At 33.2% G+C, this 7,800-nt stretch overlaps 1 protein-coding gene across 1 annotated transcript in view; it reads left to right on the plus strand.

Annotated features, from left to right (window-relative positions):
- The first annotated feature begins 2,449 nt into the window (after positions 1-2,449).
- Positions 2,450-7,800, plus strand: part of LOC106873666 (protocadherin gamma-B6) — an 82,287-nt gene continuing 76,936 nt past the window's right edge. The window contains exon 1 of the mRNA XM_052972589.1: positions 2,450-2,778. The gene's annotated coding sequence lies outside the window, so the exon portion shown is untranslated. The remainder of the gene's footprint in view (positions 2,779-7,800) is intronic.

Consider the following 7,800-nt stretch of genomic DNA (forward strand, 5'->3'; position numbering starts at 1 on the left):
TATCAGGCAATATAAATACTGTGTTGTTTGCTTAATTAATCATGCAACGCAAGGTGTGTAGGTGCAAATGCTGCAAGGTAACCATAAGAGGATATCTGTGGTCACTCAATCTACTGGAAATAGTAACCCATTCTTTGTCATATCAGACCCCACTCTCTTAAAAAGAATGGAAAGACACAACTGGAAAAAATAGAGACGGGATAATTTCGGGAAAGAGTGCATTTGATAAAAGTCCTTTTGATCGGAGCTGGCCTGGTGCTTAAAATAATAAAAGCATGGAAGGACATAATGGATAGCAGAGTTCTTAGATACCCTATGCTTGAAAAACAAAAAAATATGTAATGATCAAAAACAGTAGAAATACCTTTAAGATTTACTTGATCTAATGTCAGACTAAAGAACAATAACAATACCAATAAACAGTAACAACCATTATAAGACCAAAGGAGAGACACTGTAGAGGAGAATTAAGATGTTTTAGATCAACTAAACTTGAGGTTGGTTTTAAACAGTGTTGTTGGGTTTTTAAAAATTCAGTCTGCTTAGATCAAACAGACATATGATCAACATTTTTCCATCCCTGATCAACCTGTCTTTTTGCACATCTAAGACTGCATTAGTTAATACACTCAACAACATTCTTAAAGGCAGAGAGGTGTAATATGAAGGAATTTAGTTGTTATTTCTAGCAGGCTGAGTAGTCTCATCTATCCAACCCTTTAAGGAGGCTGATACACTTGTATCTCTAAGAATGAGATGATACTATAAATATGCATTTATAAAATTAAACATCACATCAAAACAGCTCAACTGAACATATTTTGACATAAATGCTCAAGTAAAACACATGTGGTTAGATTAAGTTAACTTTCTTGATATCATTTTTATTCAGCAAATGTGAAAATATTTGACAGTCAATATTCTGACCATGAGAAGTTTCATAGCACCTAAGTTAAAGAGCACCGACATATTTTCTCCCTTGTCACCTCACTTATGGAAGTGTGATACTAAATAGTTGTGATAAAATGAACAGCAAATTTTTGAGATCTGTACAACTGAAGTGAAATTTGATATGTTAGATATGAAGTTTTAACTTAGATAAAGTGAGTTAAGAATACAGTTGGACATTAAAGTCATTAGTCAATATGTGGACAGGAGAAATTAATACAATGAAATGGAAATTTGATGTGAATGGATGAGTGCTGAAAGCAAATGTGTTATAAACTTTTTGTGGCAAAAGTAGACATGGGAAGCCATGGAATAAATGGTGTGCAATCTCAGGCTATTGGTTTCACAGGATGTAGAAAAATGTTGAGGTGAATGGTGACAGCAGACCTTTCCAGCCACATCAGTAAGAAAAACAGTCATTAAAATGGTGATGCTGTTGATGATGATGATGATATGCATAAAACACACACACACACACTGCTAAATAAACATGCATGAAAATATATAGCTACATTTATTTGCACATACTTTTGTTTTAATATCTAGTTTTTTGGAGACCCGAACTAAGAAAATATATAAAAGAATGATAATACATTCTCAGGTTTTCTCTACCTTTTGATGAACAGATCAGATTTACATATATCCTTCAAAATTCCAAGGGTGGGATTGTTTTGCAAGCTTCCTTCTATTTTATTGAGGTGACAAAGAAAGTAAGATAGTGTTCATTGTATATGCATATCCTCCTTGAAAATTATCCAGCATAAGCTACATGATAAAGATGAATTTTCAGAATACCTAAAGTTTAGTGTTTGTGAAGTAAATGTGAATAGGAATAGAATACAAGAATAATGTAATTTTGTAAACGAAGGATCAGGTAGTGTGTTTTATACAGAGAGTGAGTGGGAGATAGAAAAATGGTGAATGTGAAAAGAGAAACAGAAGTATTGATTAAGTAAAGACTGTTATAGAGCCAATAGAAAACAGAAGCCTTACACAGAACATCAATGAGCCTGTGCTTGTAGCATTGGTCATTGAATTCTTGCCTATCAAGCAGATGGCCATTATTCATGTATATAGATTCAAGAATGAATTTACATAAGTAGTAAGCACTGGTCTTGTACCTAGTCATGAAAAAAATTTAATACTCACAAATTTAACATTCCACTTTTTCCTTTTCTTCTGGTTTTCAGTCTTAGTTTTACTTAAAATTTGTAGTAGTAAATTTCCTAAACAACCTATTGATATATGAAACACCTAAGTTCATCATGCACATATACTTTCTGTTATATTCTTCAAATATTAGCAAGCTTTCAAGAAGCCTATGAGATTATAGTGACCTTTCTAGTTCACCTCATAGTACACTCATCCAATCAGCTATACATATTTGTTCACAAACTTCCATATTTTGTTTTTTATGCTTGCTTAGTCACAAAAACTTTTGACATTGTCACACAACTTGATAGAAAGTGCCTTGTTTTGGAAATAGAATTTAAATGTCTAATGCTTGTATGTATTACATATTGCCGAGAATGTATCATATTTACTCCAACAAAGTTTATTAAACTGTTTTTTGTTGCAGTTTAGAAATTTTTAATATATTGAAAAACTTTTACATTTTTAGGCTTGCTGATGTTGATGCAGCACCCTGAATACCGTTAATAAGGAATATTAAGAGCTGTGATGGTAACTGGTACAACAGATTTGACAAAGTTGTGTCAAACCTTATTGTATTGCCTCAAGTTAGCACTTTTCCTCGGACTTACTTATTAAAAACATCTTCAAAATTGACTCCTCAGAAATGGATTTTACAGTGGATCTCAGATTTTTTATGTAAGTAGACACATGAATTATTCTAATTTCAAACTTTCAAACTGAACCACACTTAAAGTTTATAAAAATCTATATGCAAAAATTGTATCAGGGCATTTGTTCAATAACAGATATAAGATCTGAAATACTTTGCATTTTGGGGGTTCTTTACATAAAAAGAAGACCTGCTAACTGTCCAATTTAGATTATTATTTATTTTTTTCAAATTCTTTGTTTTCAACTCTTCATCCTTGAAAATGTTTGTCGATTTCTTTTCTTTGTTCTGTATTCCAAAGTGTATATTTTTTAGGTCAAGAAAAACTTCTCTGTTGTTATAATTTCAAGTCTACTCTAAAGTTGTTTTATAATTTTTTTTAAAATACAGTGTGCATACATACATACATTTATATGTATATGTATGAGTAAATGTGTAAGTGTTCTCATCATTATCTCCCAACAATTTATTGGCTGGAAGATCCAAATCAGATCTTCATTGGAGTTACTACCTTCTTAGGTTGGCATAACAGATTGAATTTGTACATTTTATTTTTAGATTGGCTTCTACCAATAGATATTGTTTTCAACACCAACCTTTTAACAAAGTTTACGTGTATATTTTATCATACCAACACTTTTATATCCTCAACAAAACTAAACTGCCCTTTCAGCTCTATACTGCCCACATTTTCTCAAACACTTTACAGAGTCTACTGGGTGCATTTTATCATAACACCAGTGAGGTTGCATTGTACATCACAAGACTAAACAATCCTCACTACTCTACATTGTCTGCCACTATTCAGGCAATGTGACCAAGTGAATCAAAAGAAGAGGATGATGACAGGAGGTGAGTTTCGTTGAGAAGGTAAAGTAAGTGAGAATATGATGTTATGATGTTGGAGGAGAAAGTAATGTAGGAAACACAGTAATAGCAGGGAGCAAAGAAGAAAAATACTTGATAGCATGATGACAGCTATTCTTGTAGGTAAGAAAGAGAGCAAGAAAGTGATGGATGTCAATAATGAGTAACTTGGGAGAGAGAGAGAGTGATGGCTAGAAGAGCAAAATGGTAATGATTGCTGGTGAAGAAAGTAAATAATGGACAGTCATAAGAAGGGGCTGGGCAATGGTAAAAGAGACAGATGGATATCAATAGTGAGTGGCCTTGAGGAGAGAAAGTGATGGCTAGCATTACAGAGAAGTGATGGTAGGGGTGTATTGGATATTAACAGATCTGATACAATCATTTGTCACACAAACATCTTGATTTAAGAGACAGAAAGGTTAGAGTGATGTGGTTGGTGGCAGGAAGGTGGGGGTAAATGGAATAAGGACAGATTCCTTATTAATTCCTTCTCAAACAGATAAACATGGCACAGTGAATAGGATAGTAATAGAAAGATGAGAGAGTAATGAAAAAGCAGTGGTGGTGCAAATGAAGATTGAAAAGGAAGCCAATGAGTGAGAGACCCAAATGTAGGTATACAAACCAGTTTCCATCACTTCCAACATTCTAACGTTTACATTTGTGTACACACACACACACACACACACACACACGTGTGTATGTTGGATAGAGCATAGTGTTTATGATCAAAACTGCCACATTAGTGAATTACTTTTATTTGAAAAAGACATCACATTTAAGTGGAAATCATTCTCAATGACTATTTTCAAGTATGTGGTTTGAGAAACCATTGAAATATTTGAGACTTTTGAACTGGACTTCGGTGAAGAAAGATTTGGAAACAATATCTCCTAACTCTCAGAATTGATATACATAACTAGAAATAGTTATAAGGTTTGGTAAAGATATTAATTTCCATTTGAAGTCATAGTTTTAGTTATTAGGTACCATGCAGTGATCTCAAACTCAAAACCAATGCAGTTACAAAGTAAGCTTCTTAATCACACAGCCATTCTTGCACAATCACACACACACACACACACACACACACAAGCTATGAAATCAAGTGGAGATTAATATGTTTGCTAAACCTTATAACTATTCCAACAGGTCAAGTATAATGTGCATTTCTAAAAGTTATGAAATTTCGTTTCCAAATCTCTCTTCACCAAAATTCAGCCCTCAGATATTTCAAATGGTTTCTCAAAGCAAATACTTGGAAACAGTCAATAAGAATGATTCCTACTGCCATTTAATGTCTTTTCAAATAAAAGTAGTTCTCTAAAGTAACAGTTTTGATCATACAGAGACCATGCTCCAGCCAACTGATTACTAATTTTTTTCAATGTAAGTCTTCTAATTAAACATATATCTTCCTCAATACTTTAGTTAGATCTGCCCACTACAATAACCTATCTGTTATACTGTTGACCTACATTTCCTCTTTCTCTTTTTGTCACATTTACATATTTCTCTCCAACATACACTCCACTGTTGTATATTCTGTATATTTAGCTTATAAAAGACTTAGAACATTCTTCCTTCATTCAGTTTGTGCTGGCCATATTCACTCATCAGGCTTTTTTCAGCTTTGGGCTACAGAAAAAGACACTTGACCAAAGACACTTGAAAAAAGACATTAGACCCTTAGTGAAACTGGAGCCAAATCCATGTGACTGGAAACTAAACTTATTAATTACAGCCATACCTGCACTTTTATATACACATGATACTATAAAAAGCCTTATGAGTGGATTTGGCTTAGAGGATCTGAAAGAGCCCCATTGTTTATATATATATATGCATATGTGTGTGTGTGTGTGTGTGCTTGCATGAGTGCGTTTTTTCACTTTACATTGAACAATATAATATAGTTGTCAACAACTTCCACTGTCATACAAGTAATATCATTCAAAATTCCACAAAATCACATCTGGCCATTGTGCTGTTAATGTTTGAAGGATTAGAAGAATATCACACTGCTTGGAAATATGTGGGGAATGGTGACAGGGAGGGCATCTGCCTTGACAAATTATGTCCACTCCATACAAGCATGGAAATGTGGCCATAAAAGCTATGATGAAGATGATGATACACACACACACACACACGCACACGCGCGCGCGCGCGCACACACACATTTGTATGTGTGTGTGTAAGGTTTTTAGAAAACATTTTAGGGAAAATCCTTGATACACTCAAACATTTGGAAGGTTTTCTTAAATTAAAAATTATTAATCATATAAAAATAAATCTTTAAAATCATTAGAAAAGGAGATTAACAAAGACCTTAGGTAAAGAAGTTTTTGTACAAGTGAATTTTACAGTTGTCAGCTTTTCAAACACCCATATAATGTAATTTGTACGGAAGTAGCTTTTAATAATGGTTTTCACTATTTGTGGTTCAGTTCCAGATTTAGAATTCTTATAAAGTATTCTCTTTTGCCTTTCATAAATTCTTCCTTTATTTTGAATTTTCTGTTTGCACAAATGTTTAAACATTCACTACATGCAACATTTCTAAGAGGTCAAATTTGATTTGATACTTATGCACCCTAACCCATTCACTTAATTTTGAACTTTTGGCCTATGTACTTTCAATTGCATTGTAGACAAATGATGCAGTAAATGAGATTTTTCATTTTGTAATTCATCTTTGCATTACACTTAATTCCTTCCCATTCTTGAAAGTTCAGGTTTTGCTCTTTTCAATCAATTCCCATATTCCACAATGTGGGTTTTCACATTTTTGGTACCTGTATTATTTCATCTCCTGATGCAAATTTCATCTTTGTCAAAACTCTTTTAATATTTAGTGGTCTTCAAATATCAATAATTTGAGGCTATAATTTTCCTATAGAATTGGTATAGAATTGGAAGGTATTGCTCATTTAACCATATATAAGTTGTAGTTTTGCCATTGTGAATGATTACAAATGGAATATTTCTGTTTCTGCCATTCTTTGAATTGTGAAGGTTTCCCTGAAAGTCAAGAAAAGTCCTTGAAAACATGTCCAGACATGAGACAATATTATACAGGTTGCAGTTGGTAAGAGGAAGGGCACCCAACCACAGAAAATCTGCCTCAACAAATTCCATGTGACTCATGAAAACATGGAAAAGTAGATGTGAAAATGATATGGTATATATATATATATATATATATCATATCACACACACACGCACTCATATGCATAACACATACATGTAGCACATGTACATTTATACATAAGCATTTATATGTCATCACACACACATATAGACATATCAAAATATATATACATATATACATATATATATACATATATACATATATATATATATATATATATATATACATATCATCATCATCATCATCGTTTAGCGTCTGCTTTCCCTGCTAGCATGGGTTGGACGATTTGACTGAGGACTGGCAAGCCAGAAGGCTGCACCAGGCTCCAATCTGATCTGGCAGAGTTTCTACAGCTGGATGCCCTTCCTAACGCTAACCACTCCGAGAGTGTAGTGGGTGCTTTTATGTGCCACCGGCACGAGGACCAGTCACACAGTACTGGCAACGGCCACGCTCAACAAGGTATTTTTTACGTGATACCTGCACAGGAGTCAGTCCAGTGGCACTGGCAACGATCTCGCTCGAATGATTTTCTAACGTGCTAGGAAGGAATCATATTTAAGTAATACAGAATTTTAGAGGAATGACCAACCTTTCCATCCATTATCTCCTGTCTTGACTACAATATGCTTCTATGCAACTATGATTCTTGATGAACTTAAAATAATTATAAATTTTTTTACTACCTGCTTTGAACACTTTCATGTAAACTGTTTAAACAAAAAGCCCTTCTTAACATTTTCTTATCGTTGTTAAAGATTCTATTTGTTAACACTTTCTTATCATTATCAAAGACTATAACTGTATTTTAATACAATTATGATAACTATTTTATAATACAGCAAAGCTTATACAAAGCTTTACATTTTACTTTTGATCATCTTTTTTTTAAAAAGTGAAACCAGCCAAGTCAATAAACATCTTTAAAAGACCTCTGCATTTTCAAACCCTCTTTCATATATATATATATATATATATATATATATCCACACACACATATATATATATACACATATATATATAC

Source organism: Octopus bimaculoides, chromosome 14 (assembly GCF_001194135.2).
Source record: "Octopus bimaculoides isolate UCB-OBI-ISO-001 chromosome 14, ASM119413v2, whole genome shotgun sequence".
NCBI classification, from domain to species: domain Eukaryota; kingdom Metazoa; phylum Mollusca; class Cephalopoda; order Octopoda; family Octopodidae; genus Octopus; species Octopus bimaculoides.